This window comes from Gigantopelta aegis, chromosome 6, assembly GCF_016097555.1.
Source record: "Gigantopelta aegis isolate Gae_Host chromosome 6, Gae_host_genome, whole genome shotgun sequence".
Classification (NCBI taxonomy): domain Eukaryota; kingdom Metazoa; phylum Mollusca; class Gastropoda; order Neomphalida; family Peltospiridae; genus Gigantopelta; species Gigantopelta aegis.
The window spans coordinates 34,377,088-34,391,608 of NC_054704.1; the positions used below are offsets into that span (position 1 = coordinate 34,377,088).

Genomic DNA, 14,521 nt, shown 5'->3' on the forward strand with positions numbered 1-14,521 from the left:
AATCAAACATTACTTATGTTTTATTTTTTAGATTATCTAATTTCATACAACCCTAGGTTTTGAGGCCATCATTTTTTATATTTTTAAAAATGCACATGCGTCTGAGAAGTAACGGATATGGAGTCGAGTTTCAGTCTATTTTGAATGGTATTTCACCGTTTCAGCTTCACAGACTCATGTTTCACTCTCTTGTAACGTTATCAAAATGTGTTACAGGTTTGTAACGTAACCAAACTTAGAGTCTATTTTTATGGGTTGAAACTAGGGTCTGCACCTTTAACCAAAAATGTGCATGAGAAATTTTAATCAAAAAATTATTTATTCTTTTCTCACCAACTTGTTTCTGAGCTATCCTGTTTATGTTCTAGTATATTTTGCCATGTAATTTGTTTTAAATAACATTTCTTCAAAGAAGAAAATAGAAGACTGTGATAATTAATGTGTCATTTGATTATATAAATACTTGTATATGCAAATAATGTATTGAAATGAATAGATTATGTGACATCTCTATGTTGTACATGTGTTATTTTATTGATGTACATATTTACAATGAATCAGGTGATTGTTAAATATTTTGTGTATTAAAATTGATCTTACAATGGGAAATATATATGTTTATGTGTGTTATTTAGAAGCTTAACATTTAAAAATAGTTAATTATTAATTCAGTCAGAACGTTATAAATACATTAATTTCAATGCAGTGAAACCGCTCTGAATCAGACACCCATGGGAAGTAAAAACTCTGGTTTTAAAGAGTATTCATTTTACAGAGATTGTTTTTGTACCAATACACTGGTGGCACGCAAGTCTGTGCATCTAAGCATTTGTGTTATATTTTAAAGTTAAAATCTTTCATTAAAATTATTTGTTTCGCCGCCACAGTACACTGGAACAATAAACGTGTTACTACTGAAAGTTAAAAATTAAATAATGTTTTTTTTTAACTCGTAATGAGTTTTTTTGTGGACGGAGCTGACGTCACTTCGCCGCAAGCTATACCACCGGAGTCACAAAAACGAAACAAAATGGCTGCTCCCAGGTAGCAGGAATAATCATGTTTTTTTATTACTCTAAAATTACGTGTTTTTCATTTGTTAAAGTGTCAGTATGTGTTGGTGGAACGTGTGCTTCAACGACACGCACCGCATTTCTTTAATTTGAGGCTGTTGAGTTTTATGTATTTAAGACAATAATTATTGCCACATAGGCTTCTCCTTTCGAATATCAGCAAATAGGCTTATTACTCGCACTCACAAATAGCGTATACCACAACTTTGATATACCAGCCGTGGAGCACACAATAGCGGAATTGACCATTTGAGAATAACCTCAGCTGTTTTATGGGTTATATCTAGCCTAGTCGTAGAGCGATCAATCGAGGTGCTTTTGGGTCATGTGATCAAGCCTCCTCAGTGGACTCACAAGATTTTTCTCGTCCCAACCAGTAACCATACTTGTTATATATTAAATACCATGCTAGTTAATATTATGTCTGTGCATATAAAGATTATTTGCTGTTTTCCGGTAGAAATATCTAATGTAATGGTTGCATATTTCTTCCGTCACTATCTAGACCAAGTGTCACAACCATATGTTAGACACCAAACAGCCGTAATTTAAAATGTGCTCAGGTATTGTAAATCAAACAATTCCAGAATGGCGGCAGCTGGTAATTTTAAAAAATCGAAATATATCTAATGTTGCCATATCTACACGGCATGATGCTGCTGAAGTCTTCTGACCTTGCAAAAAGTCTGGAATATTTGCAATGCCTTTTCCTCTTTTGTAATGGGGTTGGAAGGGGACAATGTCAGGGTTTTTAACACAGGGTACTGAGGGTAACATTACGTACCCTTAAATCTTGTCACCCCCACATACATACATACATACATACATACATGCATATATACACAAATTACAACAAACTTATCCCGACAACATTTGGTCATTATGACACATAGTCAAAGGAAACCCGCTACATTTGTCCATTAGTAGCAAGTGATATCCATAGACAGGACAGTACATACCACGGCCTTTGGTATACCAGTCGTGGGGCACTGGCTGGGACGGCAGGAAGCCCAATATGAGAAAACCGTTCCACCAAGCGGATTTGATCCTGTGACCGACGCACCTCGACCGAGCGCTCTATCGACAGAGCTAGATCCACCCCCGACATGGTTAAGGGCAACAAAGATACTAAGATAGAAAACTTGCTGCCTCCACTCCTTGTGCTACTCTTAGCGATTAACGGCAAGGGATCGTTTATATGCACCATCACATAGACACGATAATACAAACCATGCCAGTTGTGGTGCACTGACTGGAATGACAAATAGCCCAGTGGGTCCACAAACGTATTCGCCGATAGTCGAAAGGAGAAGCCTATATGGCAGTACTGATCGTCTTAAATACAATAAACTCAACAACCTCAAATTGAAGAAATGCGGTTCGGTGTCGTTAAGCACAGGTTCCTTTCCATTTTTTTGTGTTATTACAATTCAAATCGGTATCTTATTACAATTCAAGGCAGCTCTGGTTATTACAAATCAGGGCAATTCTTTCATACAATTCAAGTCAGCTAGTTTATTACTATTCACGGCAGTTTTTATTACAATTCAAGTCAGTATTACAATTCAAGGCAGTTTTTATTACAATTCAAGGCAGGTATTACAATTCAAGGCAGTACAGAGTTACTTACGACTATCTTAAGGTTGCTTTGTGTATCCGGCTGTAAACTTTTCGCGTGCTAGTCGTAAAACTCACCTAAACTAACTACAAGTAACCTTCGCTAATGTCCTTTTTTGGAACGGGGCCCAAAACGATACATCCTTCCTGACTTTCCGTTAAAGGGACACTCCTGAGTTTGCTGCACTTTTTAAGATGTTATCGACTAACAGAGACTTTTAACGATTGTAATTACATATCAAATATATTTTTCTGCATAAAATATTAGTGGCTGTATATTAAACGTGTTTCTGATCGTTAAATTTCGTTTTATTTCCTAAAATATTGTTTTTTCGTACGTACGAAATTATTTGAAGACAAAATCCAGTTTGGGTTTCTTAGAAATGTTAAGACGACCAGAAACACATTGAATATACAGACACTGATATTCTAAACAGGAAAATATATTTAATATGTAAGTTTAATCGTAGAAATATTTTATTAATCGGAAACACCTCACAATGGAGCAAACTCAGGAATGTCCCTTTAACAGCAAATTATATTTTATGTGCACTTCCCCACAAATAGGACAGCACATACCACGACCATACACAAGACGTGGGCCACTGGTAGGCACGGGGGAAAAGGAAGGAAATGTTTTATTTAATGACGCACTCAGCGCATTTGATTTTACGGTTATATGGCGTCGAACATCTGGTTAAGGACAACACAAATATTAAGAGAGGAAACCCGTTGTCCCCACTTCATGGGCTACTCTTTTCTATTAGCAGCAAGGTATCTTTTATAAGCACCATCCCACAGACAGGATAGCACCCACCACGGCCTTTGATATACAAGTCGTGGTGCACTGACTGGAACGGGGATCGATCCAAAACAGGCGCATTCACCTAGCTAGATGGGGTGAGGATTGGCGCCGGGGGGGGGGGGGGGGGGGGGGGGCGGTGGTGGGGGCATGGCACCTCAATCACAACTTTGTTCTCTCCACCTCGTATAATTGGCCTGTCTGACAGAGTTAACAGATTATACAAATTTAGGGCTTTGTTCGAGTGAGTGGGCGGGACGTAGCCCAGTGGTATAGCGCTCGCTTGATGCGCATTCGTTGTATAATCGATCCCCGTCAGTGGGTCCATTTATTAATCATCGGCTATTGGATGTCAAACATTTCTAATTTTGAAATATAGTCTTAGAAAGGAAACCCGCTACATTTTTCCATTAGTAGCACATACCACGGCCTTTGATATACCAGTTATGGTGCACTGGCTGGTTAGTGATTAAAGAAGCCTGCCGTTGTTAAATAGGTCGCTCCTTGGTGTTTATATATTATGACTAGCGGTATACCAGTTTGAACGGGGGTCACATTGATACAGGTCGCTGTTCACAACGTGTCTCCACGTGGCAAGGCTGGTGTTATGTTTGAAAGAAAGAAAGAAAAAATAAATACAACATTTTGTGTTGCAAATTTTATTATTGTCTAGACAGATGGCGTCTCATAAGCAGTCAGTTCTCAATATTCAGATAGTAAGAGCTGGAAAAGTAAAATGTATATTATTAATATCAACAATATTAATACTATTCCATACTTGAACGAACTAATGTTATTACAGAATCAGAATCCATTTAGTTATCACAGATGTGTCTGTCTGGGGTAGGATGGAGGTGAATGCGTGTGTGTGTGTGGAGGTCTCTGTGTGCATGTGTGGGGTCTCGGTCGCTCTCTCTCTCTCTCTCTCTCTCTCTCTCTCTCTCTCTCTCTCTCTCTCTCTCTCTCTCTCTCTCTCTCTCTCTCTCTCTCTCTCTCTCTCTCTCTCTCGATTGGAATTTAAAGTTGCGTGTACAGTTTACAAGAACTCGTTGTATCAAGCTTGAAATTATATGATAAAGACATTATTACCCTCGTGTGAATCGGTATGGACAATATCATGTATTAGGAATAAAAATAATGTATACAATATTTATTCCTAATATATGATATTGACCATATACGGTGACTTAGGTAAATTTTGCACGAAATCGTTCAAAATCCTGTACTTCAGTAGTCGTAACAAATAAATCAATAATCATTTATATTAATGAGATAATAAAGCTAATTAAGATTAATTAATTAATTAATTAATTAATTTATATACGAATATCATTGACATTAACACGAGCAAGCGATGTAGGATAGAACAAATGCTAGAACATGGGCATACATCTGATTGGAGGTGCGTAGTCCCCCCCCCTCCCCCCCTCCGTCGACCTCAGTATAATGTGTCCATTTTATTTTAAAAGTGCCATTTTTGTCAATTAGAACAATTCTAAATTATTATACACTGAAACTTTTTTACTGTCTTCTCGATATAGCAATATGATATAGCAATATTTTTATTATGTCTGGTTTTGTAGAATACTAATTGAAAATAGGGATATATCGCGTTTGGAAATAAAATATATCAATATAATTATATTTATCGGAAACTAAGAGTGTTATATTTGTGAACATTGGTGTATATGGTAGTTGTATCCATACACGTTATAATACACTTTTGCATTTATGAATCAATTAAGCAAAACGTAGAACAAAAAGATACTTTTTCTTAAAGGGACATTCCTGAGTTTGCTGCATTTCCGACTATTAAAATATTTCTACGATTAAACTTACATATTAAATATATTTTCTTGTTTAGAATATCAGTGTCTGTATATTCAATGTGTTTCTGGTTGTCTTAATATTTGTAAGAAGCCCAAACAGGATTTTGTAATGGTGATGTGCAACCTGAACATAACGATATACCTCGCTTGCCGTTGCCGGCTAATATGTTTGCTATGGCGGCGGCTTTTCGCCACCTCCACCTGAGCCTCCATCCCTCTGTCTGGTGGTTGATGGTGATCGCCACCAACAGAATGAGCAGTAGTGTGTACTTCATCTGCAAAATAAAACAACACATTTCCTTCCTTCCCAAGGTATATTCAGTATGCAATGTTAGCCGTCAGTAGGGCGCTATTAGCTGGAAACATCTTAACAACGGCAGCAACTTCAGGAGGTATCATTTATTACGACGACGAGCCGGTATAACGTAGAATTGTGACATCCATAAAATAGCGACTGGGTGGATGTGTCGCTTCGTCTAAATTCGACCAGATCCAAATCGTAGTCATGACAGATACAGTTTAAGCTGGGGCGGCAGCAGACAGTAGCCAATACTGTGCAATACACTTAGGCTAGACTCTCTACTGAAACCTTTGTATGGATATACTTTCCTTTGCTAGTTTCGAGTTAGTACACTTGGTGTGGCAATCCTCTCTGAGTGGTGCAGGAATTGGGATATTAAACGAGCTTCCATTTCGTATCATGTTATGTCCCGAGTGAAATAATTTTAAATTTTCACGACCTTTAGCTAGTAACATTGAAATTTATTTCACGACGGACATAAACATAATACAAAATGGTAGCGAGTTTAATATCCTATTTATTACCCATATTCGATTTCAATTTATATCGCTGCTCTCGCTGTGTTGACGTCATCGTATAATGAGCAGGCTAGTACACATGTAGTTCATGAACCAAAGGAAGTTAAAAACAAACAAACAAATAAACGAAACAAATAATAAAATAAATAAATAAATAATCTTACCGTGATTCGATCCAAGTGCCAACGAATGGTGAAGTTCTGGATGCTTTCCTCAACATTTATAGGAAGAGCATCTTAAATGTGTGAATGGATGGGTGTTAACTGCCAGGATATTGATATCACAATGTATTATTATAAACAAGAGCTTGTTGAAATTAATTAAGCCATAAATTATGATACAATCTCTGTAACAAGATGCTGCTAACACATTTATTTGGCTATTTCTCGCTCCAGCCAGTGTACCTCGACTGGTATATCAAAGGCTGTAGTATGTGTTATCCTGTCTATGGGATGGTGCATATAAAAGATCCTTTGCTGGTAATCGAAAAGAGTAGCCCATGAAGTGGCGACAGCGGGTTTCTTCCCTCATTATCTGTGTGGTCCTTATCCATATGTCCGACGCCATATAACCATAAATAAAATGTGTTGAGTGCGTCGTTAAATTAACCATTTCCTTCCCTTTCTTCCTTTGCCCAACAGTCGACCACAGACAGTGTCGGTGTCTCTGCTCCCCCCGCCCCCCCCAATGTGGGTTGTCCCCAAAAACTATTTTACTAAAAAGTATAACAAACACAATTATATTAGTGGTATGTGCTGTCCTGTCTGTTGGGGAAGTGCATATCAAATATCACTTTCTGCTAAAGAAAGAAATGTTTTATTTAACGACGCACTCAACACATTTTATTTACGGTTATATGGCGTCAGACATATGGTTAAGGATCACACAGATTTTGAGAGGAAACCCGCTGTTGCCACTACATGGGCTACTCTTTCCGATTAGCAGCAAGGGATCTTTTACTTGCGCTTCCCACAGGCAGGATAGCACAAACCATGGCCTTTGTTAAACCAGTTATGGATCACTGGTTGGTGCAAGTGGTTTACACCTACCCATTGAGCCTTGCGGAGCACTCACTCAGGGTTTGGAGTCGGTATCTGGATTAAAAACCCCATGCCTCGACTGGGATCCGAACCCAGTACCTACCAGCCTGTAGACCGATGGCCTAACCACGATGCCACCGAGGCCGGTCCCTTTCTGCTAAAGTAAACAAATGTAGCGGATTTCATCTATGATTTCGGGGGCGAGATTTAGCTCAGTCGGTTGTTTTCTCATCTGAGGTGCTTGCGTCACAGGATCGAACCACTTCGGTGGATCCATTCAACTAATTGGATTTTTCTCGTGACAGCCAGTGCATCAGAACTGATCAAAGGCCGTGGTGTGTACTATCCTGTATGTGGGGTGGTACATATGAAATACACCTTTGCTATTAATGGAAAGACATAGCGGGTTACCTCGCTAAGACTATACGTCAAAATTACCAAATGTTTGACATCCAATAAGTGCTCCACAACTGGTGTAACAAAGGCCGTGGTATGTACTATCCTGTTTGTGGGATGGTGTATATAAAAGATCCCCTGCTACTCTTTTCGATTAGCAGCAAGGGATCTTTTATATGTACCATCCCACAGACAGGATAGCACATATCACGGCCTTTGATATACCAGTCGTGGTGCACTGGCTGTGACGAGAAATAGCCCAATGAGCCTACCGACGGGGATCGACCCTAGACCGACCGCGCATCAAGCGATCGCTTTACCACTCGGCTACGTCCGGCCTCTACCTGTTTGTTATCAACAGACGAGCACTCTACCCATGTGGCTACGATACCACGACTTTCTGCATGATGTAACTGTAAAAAAGAATAAAACACCCTATTATAATAGACGAACTCTCACACCATTTTATTTACGGTTATATGGCGTCAGACATATGGTTAAGGACCACACATATTTTCAGAGGAAACCCGCTGTCGCCACATAGGCTACTCTTTTACGACAGGCAGCAAGGGATCTTTTATTTGCGCCTCCCACAGGCAGGATAGCACAAACCATGGCCTTTGTTGAACCAGTTATGGATCACTGGTCGATGCAAGTGGTTTACACCTACCCATTGAGCCTTGCGGAGCACTCACTCAGGGTTTGGAGTCGGTATCTGGATTAAAAATCCCATGCCTCGACTGGGATCCGAACCCAGTACCTACCAGCCTGTAGACCGATGGCCTGCCACGACGCCACCGAGGCCGGTATTCTGCATGATGTAACTGTACAAAAACAAAAACATCCTGTTTGTTATCAACAGGCGATCATTCTACCCACTGAGCTGGACACCACGACTTTCTGCATGGATGTAACTGTACAAACACCTGAAACATCCTGTTCGTTATCAGTATGAATATAAATATCACATTTCATAATTTCTACCTCGTATCTGCGGCATATGTTTATCAAATTTAATAATCTTATGCAGATGCACACATCCATTGCGACCGTGTAATATTTAATTAAGTATCAAAATGACTGTTATTAATCCGCACATGCGTAGATAGGAATCATGCACGGCGGAAACAAGTAGACATTGGGTGTGTGTGTGTGTGTGTGTGTGTGTTCCTGACTAGCGCAACGTTTCTAGGGGGTTCGGTGGTACGCTCCTTCGTAAAATGTTTGAAAGCTGGATGTCCTGAAATACAATATCGTGCATTCTAAAAGTAGAATTCATCTCTGTCTTAATATTTACTAACAACAGCAATAATAATATTGATGATGAGAATGAGGTAGAATAAATTTGGCTCATGTGCTTCGTTTAATGTATTTATTTCCATGCTTATATCTAGTGAAGGTTCAAGCACGCTGTCCTGGGCACACATTGGGCTAGTGGTTAGTTGTTAGTGACGTACTGTCGGCGTCCCAGCTAATGAAGGTGCAGACCTGGGGTGTGAGCTGAAGTGTGCATCCCCTTATGAAATTTGAAGTGCGTCGTAAAAATACTTTGTTTAGGCCCCGTTTTAAGAAGCGATTTTAGCGCTACGATCACTTTATAGTCCGTCCCACAGAGAACTCCTTTTTCAGACTATGGAATTTACTACAAGTTATTTATTTCTAAGCCGATTGTTTTCTAAATAATATTTTTGTGTTATTTCCAAAACACCTTTACCTTTCTTCTTACGTCAAACCAAACTGAAATTATTTACAAAAAACAGTTTTATAGAATGATGGTTGTTTTTCTCGTTCCAACCAGTGCACCACAACTGGTCAAAGGCCGTGGTATGTGCTTTCCTGCCTGTTGGAAGAAAAGAAGGAAACGTCTTATTTAACGACGCACTCGATGCATTTTTGGGGCGGGATCGATCCCTTGCTGCTAATCGAAAAGAGTAGCCCATGAAGTAGCGACAGCGGGTTTCCTCTCTCAATATCTGTGTGGTGCTTAACCATATGTCCGACGCCATATAACCGTAAATAAAATGTGTTGAGAGTGTCGTTAAATAAAACGTTTCCTTCCTTCAATACATTTTATTTTTGGTTATATGGCGTCGGACATATGGTTAAAGGGACCTTCCTGAGTTCGCTGCATGGTAAGATGTTTCTGACTAATAAAATATTTCTACAATTAAACTTACATATTAAATATATTTTCTCGTTTAGAATATCAGTGTCTGTATATTCAATGTGTTTCTGGTCGTCTTAATTTTTGTAAGAAGCCCAAACTGGATTTTGTCTTCAAATAATTTCGTACGTATGAAATTTTTTATTTTAGGAAATAAAATGAAATTTAACCTAGTACAAATATTAGAACGATCGGAAACACGCAGAAAAATGTTTTAATATACAGCCACTAATATTTTATGCAGAAAAATATATTTGATATGTAATTACAATCGTTAAAAAATCTATGTTAATCGATAACATTTTAATAAAGTGCAGCAAACTCAGGAATGTCCCTTTAAGGACCACACTTCATGGACTAATCTTTTCAATTAGCAGCAAGGAATCTCTTATATAAAAAACATCACACAGACAGGATAACACATACCACGACCAGTCATGGTGCACTGGCTTGAGATAGAAATATCCCAATGGACCCACCAACGGGGATCGATCCCAGACCGATCGCGAATCAAGCGAATGCTTTACCACTGGGCTATGTCCCACCCCTATATGTGGGAAAGTGCATATAAATGATCCTTTGCTGCATTACGAAAAATGTAGCGGGTTTCTTCTGATGGCTACGTGTCAGAATTACCAAATGTTTGACATCCAATAGCCGATTATTAATTAATCAATGTTAAACAAAACAAACAAATAAATGTTCTTTTTAAACATTGCACTCCTCACTGAACACTGCATATGCCCCCTTTTACGTCAAACATTGTAGGTACCCCCTAAACGTGCTTCAACTTCCCTGAATACAGTAGACGTCATTTTCAAACTTTGAAGGGTTTCCTTGAATGATATAGGTGTTCTTTTTAAACTTTGAACATTCTTCCCTGAATATTGTAGGTGTTCTTTTTAAACTTTGAACATCTTCCCTGAATATTGTAGGTGTTCTTTTTAAACTTTGAACATCTTCCCTGAATATTGTAGGTGTTCTTTTTAAACTTTGAACATCTTCCCTGAATATTGTAGGTGTTCTTTTTAAACTTTGAACATCTTCTTCCCTGAATATTGTAGGTGTTCTTTTTAAACTTTGAACATCTTCTTCCCTGAATATTGTAGGTGTTCTTTTTAAACTTTGAACATCTTCCCTGAATATTGTAGGTGTTCTTTTTAAACTTTGAACATCTTCCCTGAATATTGTAGGTGTTCTTTTTAAACTTTGAACATCTTCCCTGAATACTGTAGGTGTTCTTCGTAAACTTTGAACATCTTCCCTGAATATTGTAGGTGTTCTTTTTAAACTTTGAACATCTTCCCTGAATATTGTAGGTGTTCTTTCTGTCACTTTCAAACCTTATAGCTCTTCGCTGAATACTGTAGGTGCCCCTTTCAAACCTTATAGCTCTTCCCTGAATACTGTAGGTGCCCCTTTCAAACCTTATAGACTCTTCCCTGAATACTGTAGGTGTCCCTTTCAAACCTTATAGCTCTTCCCTGAATACTGTAGGTGTCCCTTTCAAACCTTATAGCTCTTCCCTGAATACTGTAGGTGCCCCTTTCAAACCGTATAGCTCTTCCCTGAATACTGTAGGTGTCCCTTTCAAACCTTATAGCTCTTCCCTGAATACTGTAGGTGTCCCTTTCAAACCTTATAGCTCTTCCCTGAATACTGTAGGTGTCCCTTTCAAACCTTATAGCTCTTCCCTGAATACTGTAGGTGTCCCTTTCAAACCTTATAGCTCTTCCCTGAATACTGTAGGTGTCCCTTTCAAACCTTATAGCTCTTCCCTGAATACTGTAGGTGTCCCTTTCAAACCTTATAGCTCTTCCCTGAATACTGTAGGTGTCCCTTTCAAACCTTATAGCTCTTCCCTGAATACTGTAGGTGTCCCTTTCAAACCTTATAGCTCTTCCCTGAATACTGTAGGTGTCCCTTTCAAACCTTATAGCTCTTCCCTGAATACTGTAGGTGTCCCTTTCAAACCGTATAGCTCTTCCCTGAATACTGTAGGTGTCCCTTTCAAACCTTATAGCTCTTCCCTGAATACTGTAGGTGCCCCTTTCAAACCTTATAGCTCTTCCCTGAATACTGTAGGTGTCCCTTTCAAACCTTATAGCTCTTCCCTGAATACTGTAGGTGTCCCTTTCAAACCTTATAGCTCTTCCCTGAATACCTGTAGGTCTTCCCTGAATTGTAAACCTTATAGCTCTTCCCTGAATACTGTAGTTACCCTTTCAAACCAAGACGGCTTTCCCTTTCAAACAGTATAGCTCTTCCCTGAATACTGTAGGTGTCCCTTTCAAACCTTATAGCTCTTCCCTGAATACTGTAGGTGTCCCTTTCAAACCTTATAGCTCTTCCCTGAATACTGTAGGTGTCCCTTTCAAACCTTATAGCTCTTCCCTGAATACTGTAGGTGTCCCTTTCAAACCTTATAGCTCTTCCCTGAATACTGTAGGTGTCCCTTTCAAACCTTATAGCTCTTCCCTGAATACTGTAGGTGTCCCTTTCAAAACTTATAGCTCTTCCCTGAATACTGTAGGTGTCCCTTTCAAACCTTATAGCTCTTCCCTGAATACTGTAGGTGTCCCTTTCAAACCTTATAGCTCTTCCCTGAATACTGTAGGTGTCCCTTTCAAACCTTATAGCTCTTCCCTGAATACTGTAGGTGTCCCTTTCAAACCTTATAGCTCTTCCCTGAATACTGTAGGTGTCCCTTTCAAACCTTATAGCTCTTCCCTGAATACTGTAGGTGTCCCTTTCAAACCTTATAGCTCTTCCCTGAATACTGTAGGTGTCCCTTTCAAACCTTATAGCTCTTCCCTGAATACTGTAGGTGTCCCTTTCAAACCTTATAGCTCTTCCCTGAATACTGTAGGTGTCCCTTTCAAACCTTATAGCTCTTCCCTGAATACTGTAGGTGTCCCTTTCAAACCTTATAGCTCTTCCCTGAATACTGTAGGTGTCCCTTTCAAACCTTATAGCTCTTCCCTGAATACTGTAGGTGTCCCTTTCAAACCTTATAGCTCTTCCCTGAATACTGTAGGTGTCCCTTTCAAACCTTATAGCTCTTCCCTGAATACTGTAGGTGTCCCTTTCAAACCTTATAGCTCTTCCCTGAATACTGTAGGTGTCCCTTTCAAACCTTATAGCTCTTCCCTGAATACTGTAGGTGTCCCTTTCAAACCTTATAGCTCTTCCCTGAATACTGTAGGTGTCCCTTTCAAACCTTATAGCTCTTCCCTGAATACTGTAGGTGTCCCTTTCAAACCTTATAGCTCTTCCCTGAATACTGTAGGTGTCCCTTTCAAACCTTATAGCTCTTCCCTGAATACTGTAGGTGTCCCTTTCAAACCTTATAGCTCTTCCCTGAATACTGTAGGTGTCCCTTTCAAACCTTATAGCTCTTCCCTGAATAATATAGGTGTCCCTTTCAAACCTTATAGCTCTTCCCTGAATACTGTAGGTGTCCCTTTCAAACCTTATAGCTCTTCCCTGAATACTGTAGGTGTCCCTTTCAAACCTTATAGCTCTTCCCTGAATACTGTAGGTGTCCCTTTCAAACCTTATAGCTCTTCCCTGAATACTGTAGGTGTCCCTTTCAAACCTTATAGCTCTTCCCTGAATACTGTAGGTGTCCCTTTCAAACCTTATAGCTCTTCCCTGAATACTGTAGGTGTCCCTTTCCCTTTCCCTGAATACTGTAGGTGTCCCTTTCAAACTTTATCTCTTCCCTGAATACTGTAGGTGTCCCTTTCAAACCTTATAGCTCTTCCCTGAATACTGTAGGTGTCCCTTTCAAACTTTATAGCTCTTCCCTGAATACTGTAGGTGTCCCTTTCAAACCTTATAGCTCTTCCCTGAATACTGTAGGTGTCCCTTTCAAACCTTATAGCTCTTCCCTGAATACTGTAGGTGTCCCTTTCAAACCTTATAGCTCTTCCCTGAATACTGTAGGTGTCCCTTTCAAACCTTATAGCTCTTCCCTGAATACTGTAGGTGTCCCTTTCAAACCTTATAGCTCTTCCCTGAATACTGTAGGTGTCCCTTTCAAACCTTATAGCTCTTCCCTGAATACTGTAGGTGTCCCTTTCAAACCTTATAGCTCTTCCCTGAATACTGTAGGTGTCCCTTTCAAACCTTATAGCTCTTCCCTGAATACTGTAGGTGTCCCTTTCAAACCTTGTAGCTCTTCCCTGAATACTGTAGGTGTCCCTTTCAAACCTTATAGCTCTTCCCTGAATACTGTAGGTGTCCCTTTCAAACCTTATAGCTCTTCCCTGAATACTGTAGGTGTCCCTTTCAAACCTTATAGCTCTTCCCTGAATACTGTAGGTGTCCCTTTCAAACCTTATAGCTCTTCCCTGAATACTGTAGGTGTCCCTTTCAAACCTTATAGCTCTTCCCTGAATACTGTAGGTGTCCCTTTCAAACCTTATAGCTCTTCCCTGAATACTGTAGGTGTCCCTTTCAAACCTTATAGCTCTTCCCTGAATACTGTAGGTGTCCCTTTCAAACCTTATAGCTCTTCCCTGAATACTGTAGGTGTCCCTTTCAAACCTTATAGCTCTTCCCTGAATACTGTAGGTGTCCCTTTCAAACCTTATAGCTCTTCCCTGAATACTGTACCATTAGTAGCAAGAAATATTGTATGTGCACCATCCCACAGACAGGATAGCACACACCACGACCTTTGGTATACCAGTCGTGGTGCACTGGCTGCAATGAGAAATGACACAATGGATCCACCGACGGGGATCGATCCCAGACCGACCGTGCATTAGGCCTGT

General features: G+C 39.7%; 1 long non-coding RNA gene across 1 annotated transcript; it reads right to left on the bottom strand.

The window, feature by feature from the left end:
* Window positions 1-4,135: 4,135 nt before the first annotated feature.
* LOC121376029 lies at window positions 4,136-6,435 on the bottom strand. The gene is made up of 3 exons (XR_005958386.1): window positions 6,305-6,435; window positions 5,464-5,596; window positions 4,136-4,215 (listed from the first exon to the last, which is right to left on the bottom strand). It is a non-coding gene; the product is annotated as an uncharacterized LOC121376029 (long non-coding RNA).
* Between the last annotated feature and the right edge of the window lie 8,086 nt (window positions 6,436-14,521).